Source organism: Gossypium hirsutum, chromosome D09 (assembly GCF_007990345.1).
Source record: "Gossypium hirsutum isolate 1008001.06 chromosome D09, Gossypium_hirsutum_v2.1, whole genome shotgun sequence".
Lineage (NCBI taxonomy): Eukaryota > Viridiplantae > Streptophyta > Magnoliopsida > Malvales > Malvaceae > Gossypium > Gossypium hirsutum.
The window spans coordinates 41,502,507-41,513,274 of NC_053445.1; the positions used below are offsets into that span (position 1 = coordinate 41,502,507).

The 10,768-nt window shown below is 34.1% G+C and overlaps 1 long non-coding RNA gene across 1 annotated transcript; it reads right to left on the reverse strand.

Annotated features, from left to right (window-relative positions):
• Positions 1–5,270: 5,270 nt before the first annotated feature.
• LOC121220895 (uncharacterized) lies at positions 5,271–6,066 on the reverse strand. The gene is made up of 3 exons (XR_005918137.1): positions 5,746–6,066; positions 5,416–5,660; positions 5,271–5,334 (listed from the first exon to the last, which is right to left on the reverse strand). It is a non-coding gene; the product is annotated as an uncharacterized lncRNA (long non-coding RNA).
• Positions 6,067–10,768: the final 4,702 nt, after the last annotated feature.

Here is a 10,768-nt window from a genome sequence, read left to right on the forward strand (position 1 = left end):
GACAAGTATGGACATTAGTTAGTGGGATTTTAATGTTATATGCCTAAGGTTAAAATAGTAATTGTTATATTATTATGTGATAAATAAAATAAAAACAAAATGGCCATGCATTTTAATGTGTTCTTGCCGAAACTTGCAGAGAAAAAGAATCTATTTTTGGTGTTTGATGTTCGGCACCTTGAAGCTATGTTTTTTGTTCGGTTTTTGATAATTTTTACGGATCGTTGTTTTGTGTTTTTGCTAGCCCATGCTTGAATTTTTGAATTGGTTGTGCATTTTGTAATGTTCCATTGAAGAGAGCTTGTTGTTCTTGTTGTTTGATGATGGAAATAAATATATATTGTTAGATTATTATGTTTAATTAAGTGATTTTTAGTAAAAATGCCTATTTGGGATTAATTTGTGAATTTTGTAAATTGAGGGGTCTAAATGTGAAATAAATTAAATAAATGGGCTGCTATGAACCTTAGTAAAATTCTTCCTAACTATAGGATGTTGAAATTTTGAATATTTTGTGTTATTTTGAAATAGGGACTAAATTGAGAAAATATGAAATGTTAGGGGCTAAAGTGCAAAATACCCAAATTAGGTATTTTTGAATGAATTTGAGTCAATATGTTATTAAACAAGTTAAATTTAAATTAATTCATATCAAGAGAGAAAGAAATCGGATTTGGATCGGGGGAAGTCGAAAGTTGTCGAATAGCCGTTCCGGTCCGTTCGTCTTCGTTCGAGGTAAGTTTATAAGCAAATAGATATTGTAATTTTTAATTTAAATATTATATGTATATATATTGAAATGAAATATGCAAAAGAAAACAATATAGATATATGGTAGCAAAATGTGTAAATATTGGGAAGTAAGAATTGATGTAATTGCATTTTATTGATATATAGCACTGAGTTTGCGAGTATAAATTAGCAGCAGTTAAACGAGTAGAAACTAAGTGTGCGAAATTAAAACGATGATGTTAAGTGATAAACACTAAGTGTGTGATATCATGATTAATTTGGTTTAATGCATAGGCACAAAGTGTGCGATTTCATTGTGGCATTAGTTAGTTATGGAACACACTAAGTGTGCTGGTCCAGTGAATGATATCAGATGATCGAATGAGTTAATACATCGAGTTTTAAAGTGGTAAATGTGAGATATATGTACGCGTTAATAAAGATATGTAATAGATAAATATCAAGTCATGACAAGGTAATTACTTATATTATGCGAATGAAAGTTTAGGTATGTATGGAATTCTGTATTCGGCTGGGTTGATTTGATTCATAATTTCAAGTTTGATATTTTAGATTTTATAAGTTCGAATGTGTATATATGTTATGGTTGCATAATTAGGTTTTGTTAAAGTATATTATTAATGTCATTGAATTATTTATTACTTATGACTTACTAAGTTGTGAAAGTTTACTGTATATGTTTGCTCTTTGTTTTATAGATTTTAGAAATTGGTTGCGAGCTCAATCACACTATCGATCGTCTTTGGTATTTTATAAATTTGAATTTGAACCTATGGCATGTATAGTCTAAATAATATGTTTGCTATTAGGATATGTAAGTAAGATCGAGCCATACGAAAATGGCTTATACATTTTGAGTAGTTAGGTTTTATATGTCTTTTGTGTAAATACTTGACATGTTAAATTTTGAGTTTTGTATATACATATAAGTCATGAAAATAATGGGATATATGTTCTATGATGATGATGTTTGTGATGTTTAGCTTGTAAATTAATAGTAATTCATATTTCTCATTTTGGTTAAATTTACATTTAGGTCCTCCAACTTTTTAGAATGTTTAATTTATTCCTTTTTCCACATATTCACTTCTACAATTCTTTTCACTGATTTGCATACTCAATATCAATTTTACTTTCATGAAAATTCTCTATTTGACTCGTTTTTTCCAAATTTCTCGAGATTTCATTGTTTGATCCCGTAATAGTGCTAGACATCTTATCAAAAATTTTGGGGGAGTTACATCAAATCTTCATATTATGCTTTATTGTTGGAGGCTTTAAAGTTGAATTTTAAGGCGTCATACTCCATCCATGAATCTTGGAGGATCCGTCTACGTAGAGTTCCTAAGAAGGTGACTTGCCGCTGTCTTCTTCTAGGTTTGAAGCTGTATACTCAACGTTGAAATCTACCAAGATTTGTCACTTTGGAATTGTCAAGGGTCTTATATGCAAGTCAAACTCATTCAGCTCAACTGCCCACTTCATGATTCTCTTAGACATTTTGAGCTTATAGAGAACTTGGCACAATAGGTTGTCAATCAGCGCCACAATGACTTGCGGCTAGAAGTAATGACTTATTCTTCCTTTGGAGATAACCGCATGTAGCTATTCCAACTTGTGATACTTGACCTCGACCCCTTGCAAGACTTTACTAATGAAATACATAGGTTCTAGCTTCCTTCTTCTTTAAACTAATTTCGCGCTAATAGTCTCAGCGGTGGCAGATATATAGGTAGAGCTGTTATGTGGAGCAGGTTTGGTGAGCAAGACGGGTGACATCAGGAAGGCCTTGAGTTGCTGAAAGGCTTCTTTGTACTCTTGTGTCCAATCAAAGCCTTTGTTTCCGTTCAACATCTTAAAGAACAAAAGGTATCTTTCTGTCAACTCAGACATAAATATTTTAAAAGTCGTGATTCTTCCCATCAGAAGTTGTATGTCCTTAACCGTTTGTGGGCTTGCCATTTGGAGGATGGCTTCGATCATTTCAGGGTTAACCTTAATTCTTCGTTGTGTGACCATAAACCCTAAGAACCTCCATGAGGATACCTCAAGATTCCTCAAGATCATATATATGGCTGCTAGAGTCGAGGCTCTTGACTAGCACGTTGTCTACATAGGCTTCCAGCTTCCTCCCTATTTGTTTCTCAAAACTTTGTTGATCAACCTTTGGTATTTTCCTCTAGTGTTCTTCAGGCGGAAGGACAAAACCTTTTAGCAATGTGTTCCCCTTTCGGTGATAAACGAATTCTTTTTCTCGTTGTCAAGATTACATTCAAATTTGATTATATCTCGAATAGGCATCCATAAAGCTTAACAATCCTTGCCCAGAGCTGTCATCTACTAGTTTGTCGATGCTAAAAAGGGAAAAGTTGTCTTCTGGCCAGGCTTTGTTTGAGTCAATGAAATCTAAGCACATCTTCCGCTTGCCATTAGGTTTCTTAACGATTATCACTACACCAAAACAGGCTTTTAGCGGCGCTTTTTAAGGCCTTTAGCGGCGCTTTTTAGCGCCGCAGATACTTTTAGCGGCGCTTTGAAAAGCGCCGCAACAGACCCGCTAATGAATGCGCCGCTAACTTTAGCGGCGTTTTTAGAAATAAACGCCGCTAAAGGTGTTGGTCTATAGCTGCGCTTCTAGCACAAACGCCGCTGAAGACTAAGACCTTTAGCGGCGCTTTAGTGGACGCGTCGCTAAAGACCCTGATCTTTAGCGGCGTTTATGCTAGAAGCTCCGCTATAGATCAGGGTCTTTAGCGGCGTTTTTATCTCAAATGCCGCAATAGACCCTAATCTATAGCGGCGCTTTGACCACAAACGCCACTAAAGAACCTAATCTTTAGCGGTGCTTCGACCACAAAATGTCACTAAAGAACCTAATCTTTAGCGGCGCTTTCCCCAAAAACGCCGCTAAAGACCATGATCTTTAGTGGCGCTTTTTCCACAAACACCGCTAAAGACCGTTATCTTTAGCGGCGCTTTGACCAAAAACGCCACTAAAGGCCAACACCTTTAGTGGCATTTTTTTTAAAAACGCTACTAAATTTGGCAGATTTGTAAAATAAAATTTTTTATATTTTCAGCCCTCCTGTAAAAACAAATTAGAAGAAATCATATCTAAACCAGCCAAAAGTAATAAATCTATATATTAAACAAATAATAAATATCAATAAATAAAATAAAATTCGTATTATTCTTACAAAAATGTTAAAAGTTAAAATGATAATTAAAAGTCAAAATCGAAGTATATTTACACGATAGTCTAAGACGGCGGCTGTTGCGACTGCTGAAAAATCTTCATCATGCTCTGAAGCTGCTGCTGGAGTTCATCGAACTTTTGACGCTGCTCTGCTTCCCTCGCTGCAGCCTCTGCTTCCCTCGCTTTAGCCTCTGCTTCCCTCGCTGCAGCCTGTACTTCTCTAGCTGCCGCCTCTGCTTCTCTTGCTGCCACATCTGCTTTAAGCTGCTGCTGGAGTTCTTCATATTTTCGTTGAACCTCAGCTTCTCTCGCTGCTGCATCTGCTTTCAGTTGTAGCTGGAGTTCTTCATATCTTTTTTAAACCTCAGCTTCTCTCGATGTTGCCTCCGCTTTAAGTTGTGTAATTTGCTCAATTGTTGTCGCTTGCATCTGAGTCATCTGGTCTCTTAACCTCTGAACTTCAGCTTCGGCTCGACTCCCCGAAGGCATATATTGTTGCGAGCTAGATCCAAAATATTGGGATGGGTTAACAAAAGATCCTTGAAATCGAACCCGACCATACCTTCAGGACCCAAAACTTCAGTGATAATCCGGTTATCAATGTCGTCAATATGAACAGAACTATCACTGGAAGCAATCGCTTCGTACTCCGCCTTTTTATCCTTTAATTTTTCCTAAAAAATAAATCCTATAGTTAGGAACGCAATATATATTAAAAAAACCCAATGCAACATAACTTAACAATATTTGCATTACAATAAATGAAATAAATCATTAGAAAATAAACACTATAAATTATTAAAACAATTTAAATTGTATTAATTAAGCAAACGTACCATAATTTCTGCAGCTTCAGGAGTCATAGGGTTTCCATCTTTCTTCCTATGTGTAATGTCAAAAAGTTGAAGGCGTCTAACTTTTTGACCGGACGACAGTTCCTACAATACAATAGTAAAAATATTAATGTAAGTAAGTAATAAATATCTGCCAATATTACAAAATTGAAAATACCTCTGCATGAGCTACACACGCAAAACTTTTCGACCCAGCTATGTGAGTGAATTTTTATTGCTGCCTACTTTTTTTCCAATTTCTTCACGATCCTACATTATGAAATTATTAGTACGTTAATTAGGAAATACTATACACCAGAGTAATTACAAAATTTTATAAGTTACACATACCTCTCCTTTCTTCGAAGTCCAAAATCTAACGACCTCTTCCCACTGGTACCTCAGCATTCCCGGCGGGACATTTTGTAATCTCTCCTCGAGTGTTGTTTTTGTCTTAAAATAGTCTTTCTTTAAAGTGCTCTTATGGTCTCTCCATCTTTTTCCCAATGCCTTCTTTACATAAGCATCGGAGACCTCTAGAGTAAATCTCGCCTACAAAAAACACAACTTAAGAAAGTAAATGTAAACGAAACTTAAACCCAAGTATTATAAATGACATACACGTTTTGTTACCTTAATGTTATCGAGAGCTTGGTTCTTGTTACTCTCGGGCACTTTATGCCATGACTCAAAGTTAATTGACAACATATTTGCATTCCGTGCTAGAATGCCCATGTATCCTGCTAAAAGGCGAGCTTCTGATCCAACAGGCTGACCGAAGCTATTACTGGATACTTGGACACGCTCGACTGGATCTAGGTCGTATAAATCGCTCAGTACCGTACGTCCGCGACCTCTCCGCGTCCGACCAGTTTCATCTGAAAAATAAAAGTATTGTAATATACGAAATTTAAAAAAAACAAATAAGAAGTCAACACACATGTAAATTAAATGTTAAATTACTTTGAACTTCTATAGGTTCCTCAGGTGTAACCGGAACATTCGAAGATCCAATAGCAGTCTGTTGTTCAGTGCTGTTTGTTTCCGCCGAGTTTGAAGTACCTTGAACAATGCGGTGCGATCACACTTTTCTTCTAGGCATTTTATCTGCAATACAAATAAATTAGTTGAAAACTTAGTATACAATTACAACAATAATATCACATATAAAATAGTTGAAATGTCATCATTCGTAGATGTAATTAGATAATCGTAAAAGCTTACTACATTATAATTCGTAAATCTCTTCATCCGTATCCTGGCGGACCCATTGAAATTGTGTACTAGTACTAAGGATGTTTTCGTTTAAGTTCTGTTCTGGAAATGGCAAAGTTTGTGTTCTGTCGTCAATGTCATCTCTACTTCCACTGCCCATGTCAAACAAGTCTCTAGGGATGTTACGGAGTACAACGTACCAACCCTCATCAGTTGGGTCTTTTGAGTAAAAAACTTGTTTGACTTGAGAAGAAAATACATACGGCTCATCAATCAATTGTTGTCTTGTGTGAATCAATCGAGCAAAGTTTACCATTGTGAAACCAAATTGATCTTGCTTGATTCCACGTGCAGTATTAACATCGGCCCAATCACCTCGAAATAAGACAACTTTCCATTTGCCGTAGTAATCCAACTCAATTATGTCAGTAAAAAGTCCAAAATATTCCACATTTCCCTCCACAGGATTATTGTCCCTAGCACTAGCATAACTTGTAATTGAGGAATTAACCACTATTCCACAATTTTGCGTTCTCCTCAATCTCTCGCGATTGTATGAAATCTGAATCCGTTTATGAGGAACGCACTATATCTTTTAACCACCCGATTTGGACCTTGGGAAAGCCATTTAACTTCGTCGGTGACGTTCTTCCCACTCCAAACCTATTGAATGGAAAGTAAATTGAGTAATTAAAAATGTTTTGAGTAAATATTATTATTTGTCGGTGAAAGCTCCAATTACATACCGTTTGGCTTAACCATTCATGAAAAGATTCTGTAAACAACTTATTGATATCTCGATGTTGTGTTCTTCGGGAGCGCGAACGAGATCTCAATATTTGTTTGTACTCACTATGTTAAAAATATGTTCACTTTGTTAGACTATAAACAATTTTTAAATGATGAATATTTATCAAATTTCTAGAACTTACTTGCGTAAAGGTTCGATTGATTCGTAGTGAAACAGAACATATCGATGTGCTTGAACCCACGATAAATCATCTAATTCTGCAATTTCAACTTTACCGATTGGTTCTCCAAAACTTTGGAACAAATAAGTCTCGGCAAAGTTATGATCTTTGCCGTAAATTAAAGTTCACATCAAAGCTGCACGTAAATTAAAGTTCTCCTTTCTCAGCACATCGTATGTCTCGACACCAACCCATAATTGTTTTAACTCTTCAATAAGTGGCTGTAAATAAATGTCGATATCATTCCCGGGCCCTTTCTCTCCAGGGATAATCATAGATAAGATAAGGGAAGATTGCTTCATGCAAATCCACGGAGGCAGATTGTAAGGAACAAGCACTACTGGCCAAGTACTGTATGCAGTACTCATGATCTTGTATGGATTAAATCCATCAGATGCTAGGCCAAGCCTCACACTGCTGGGATCGCTTGCAAAGCTTGGAAATTTATTGTCAAATGATTTCCAAGCTAAAGAATCTGCCGGATGCCTTAATAGTCCATCATCGGTTCGTCCTTCATGGTGCCACGTCATTGACTCCGCTGTCTTCGACGACATGAAAAGCCTTTGAAGCCTTGGTATCAGCGGAAAATACCGCAAAATCTTGACTGGCTTCTTTCTTGGCTGTGCATCATTTTCATCGTCGTTCCCATCTTCTGTGTTTCTATTTATCCAACGGGATTCGCCGCATACATGACAGCACTGTTGGTTTCTCCGATCGCCCTAGTACAACATGCAATCATTCGGGCAACTATGGATTTTGTTGTACCCAAGACCTAAGTCTTTTATCATTTTCTTCATATCTTTGCATGACTGAGGGATTTTTGCAAACGGAAACATTTCTCTCAAAAACTCTAACAGCATTGTCAATGAGTTCCCGGTCCACCCTCCCAAACATTTTAACTAGAAAAGACGAATGCAGAAAGAAATTTTTGAAAATTTCGATCCCTCATATAGTTCTGAGTTCATCTCATTAAGTAGCGCGTAGAACTTTGCCGCTTCTCCATTCGGCTCTTCATGATGTACACTTCCTCCGGGTTCAGTAAAAGCATTTCCACCGAGATTACAATCATCAGATGGCACAAAGTCGGGTGGGAACGACTGTAAACCATGACTGTGAATATTAAATGCTTCCCGCAACATCCCTTTCATGTCATCCCCTCTAACAGACTGATGGTAAGCAGTACTATCATAAGATACATCCATCCTTGAAGAGGAAGTACTAGGCGGGCATTCTCCATGAAAAAACCATTGTTTATAACCACGAACAAACCCATCAACAATTAGATGCTCGTATACAACTTCACGATAATGCCAGTTTATGTTGACACACTTCTTACACAGGCAAAGAATCATGTTCTCTTGGCTTGCATATTGAAATGCAAAATTTAGAAATGTTTGTACTCCATTTCGATAACCGTCGCTTACCCTTGACAAATTTATCCAAGACCGGTCCATTTCTTATTTCTTGAAGCCTAATCTTGACAATAAATTGCACGGGTTTAGGATTTAGGAATAAGTATAATTAAGCTATGTAAGTTATGTATTATGTAAGTTATTTATTATGAAAACTATGTAAGTTGTGTATTATGAAAATTATGCTATGTAAGTTATATAAGTCATATAAGTTATGTATTATGTAAGTTATGTAAGTTATTTATTATGCAAATTGTTAAAATGTTATGTAAGTTATGTATAATATTAATTAACTAAGTTATGTAATTAATGTATAATATTAATGTAAGTTATGTATAATATTAATTAATTAAGTTATGTAATTTATGTATAATATCACATCACCCCATCTTTAAAAAGAAATAAGTCACAGCAAATTATGTAAGGTAACATATAAGTTTATGTAAGTTATGAATGTAAGTTATGTATTATGTAAGTTATTTAAATTATTTAAGTTGTGTATTATATAAGTCATGTAGGCTATGTGTTATGTATGTAAATTATGATTTATAAATGCTTTAAAATTTTCAAATATATCAATATAATTTTAATTAATATATTAAAACTGTATATAAATATATATATCAAAGATGTTTTAAAATATAACTTTGAAAACATTTCATTTAAAATATAATTTTGTAGGTTTAATCTCCGGAAAATTCAAAGATCGTTATGATATGATGTATATTTTGTAGCTTTTATTAATTCAAACAACAAATTATGTTAGTAAAAAAAAATTGACTTCGAATTACAAGATATAATTAATTTGTTTATATTTATCGCGATATTTTTGTTACTAAAGAAATAATACTTTGAATTGCCATTACAGAATAAATATATTTCGAAAAAGTATATTTTTATTTTAATAGAAAATATAAATAAATATACAAATTTATTTGTATGTAAAAGATTATTAATCATTAACGAATTCCCATTATGTAAGTTAAGATCGATAATTAATCATTAATTTTCCAGTAAAATTTATAATGGCAACACATAATATTGGAAATCGATGATTTATAAACGCTAAACCGATAAAACGATTCGCCCATCATTGGACACGCACTCAAATATATAAAGTTGTTTAAGAGTTGTATTCCGAATTTTAATAGTTTAAAACAATTGCCTTTGCCGAATATCTTGAGCAGAAAATTTAAACATCAAATAATATGTAATAAGTTGCAAAGTAAAATGCAAATTTAGCTAAAATGGTAATTAAAACTCCCATCTAAAAATGAAAAATAATAATTAAACTATACAACTAAAATATAATAACATATAAAAATTTAACAATTTGACTTTTTTTATAAGAAACCTAAATAGAGAAAAATAGGAATAAATACCTTAAATCCACTCAATTCCGAAGCAAATCCTGGAAAAAAAAGACAGAAATACATTAGTACGTACCGAAAAAACATAAGTAATTAAAGCCAAAAAAATTAAAAAAACAGGAGTTTATACTCACAAAGTTAGCTAAACTAAAAAAACTAAAATTGAACATATATATGAAAATATATATGAATATATGTTGAAACATGACAGTGAATTAGATGATATTAGAGGTTTAAAATTGAACATATATAACTGTACCCAAACTAACATGTTCCCAAAATTGAACATATATATATGTTCCCAAAATAACATGACAGAAAAACAATCCATTAAATCCATTAAACTAACAGCAATAGTCTACCTACTTGTCTAATAATTACCCAAAACTTCAGTAATGATTCCTACATTGATACTACATTATAATCACATCACCCCATCTTTAAAAAGAAATAAGTCACAGCAAACAGCAAATTATTTGGCAATTGGGTGATGAGAAATCATTAGTGGGTTAAAACACTAAAATATAATTCACACCAAAGAAATAAAACACGTCAAATTCACACCAAAATCTAACCATCATATTCTTCACCTGAAATCATTAGTGGGTTAAAACCATTCTAATTAAATCTGGAAAAGAAAACGGAGGCAATTGGGTGATGAGAAATAATTAATTTGGCAGTTTGTAGCCTTTTATAAACCAAAAACACAAATTGAGTTTTGGCAGAAAGAATTGTGAAGATCCTTGTAAATCAAAGTCTAAAACTTGTTAATCACTCTATTATTCTCCTTCACTCTTATACTTATTTCTCTAGCTATTGAGAATGCATGTCTCATTCATGTCTTCGACAATGTTTTCAATACAACATGGACAGATTCAATTCAAGCCATCGACACCATTGCCTTACCTTTGCCTTGCCTTGTTCTTGTTCTTGTTCTTGCCTTGTTCCAGTTCAAACAAATTCCCCTTTTTTCTTCTGCAAAAGAAAAAGAATGGATGGCGAAGACATGAGTAAAATT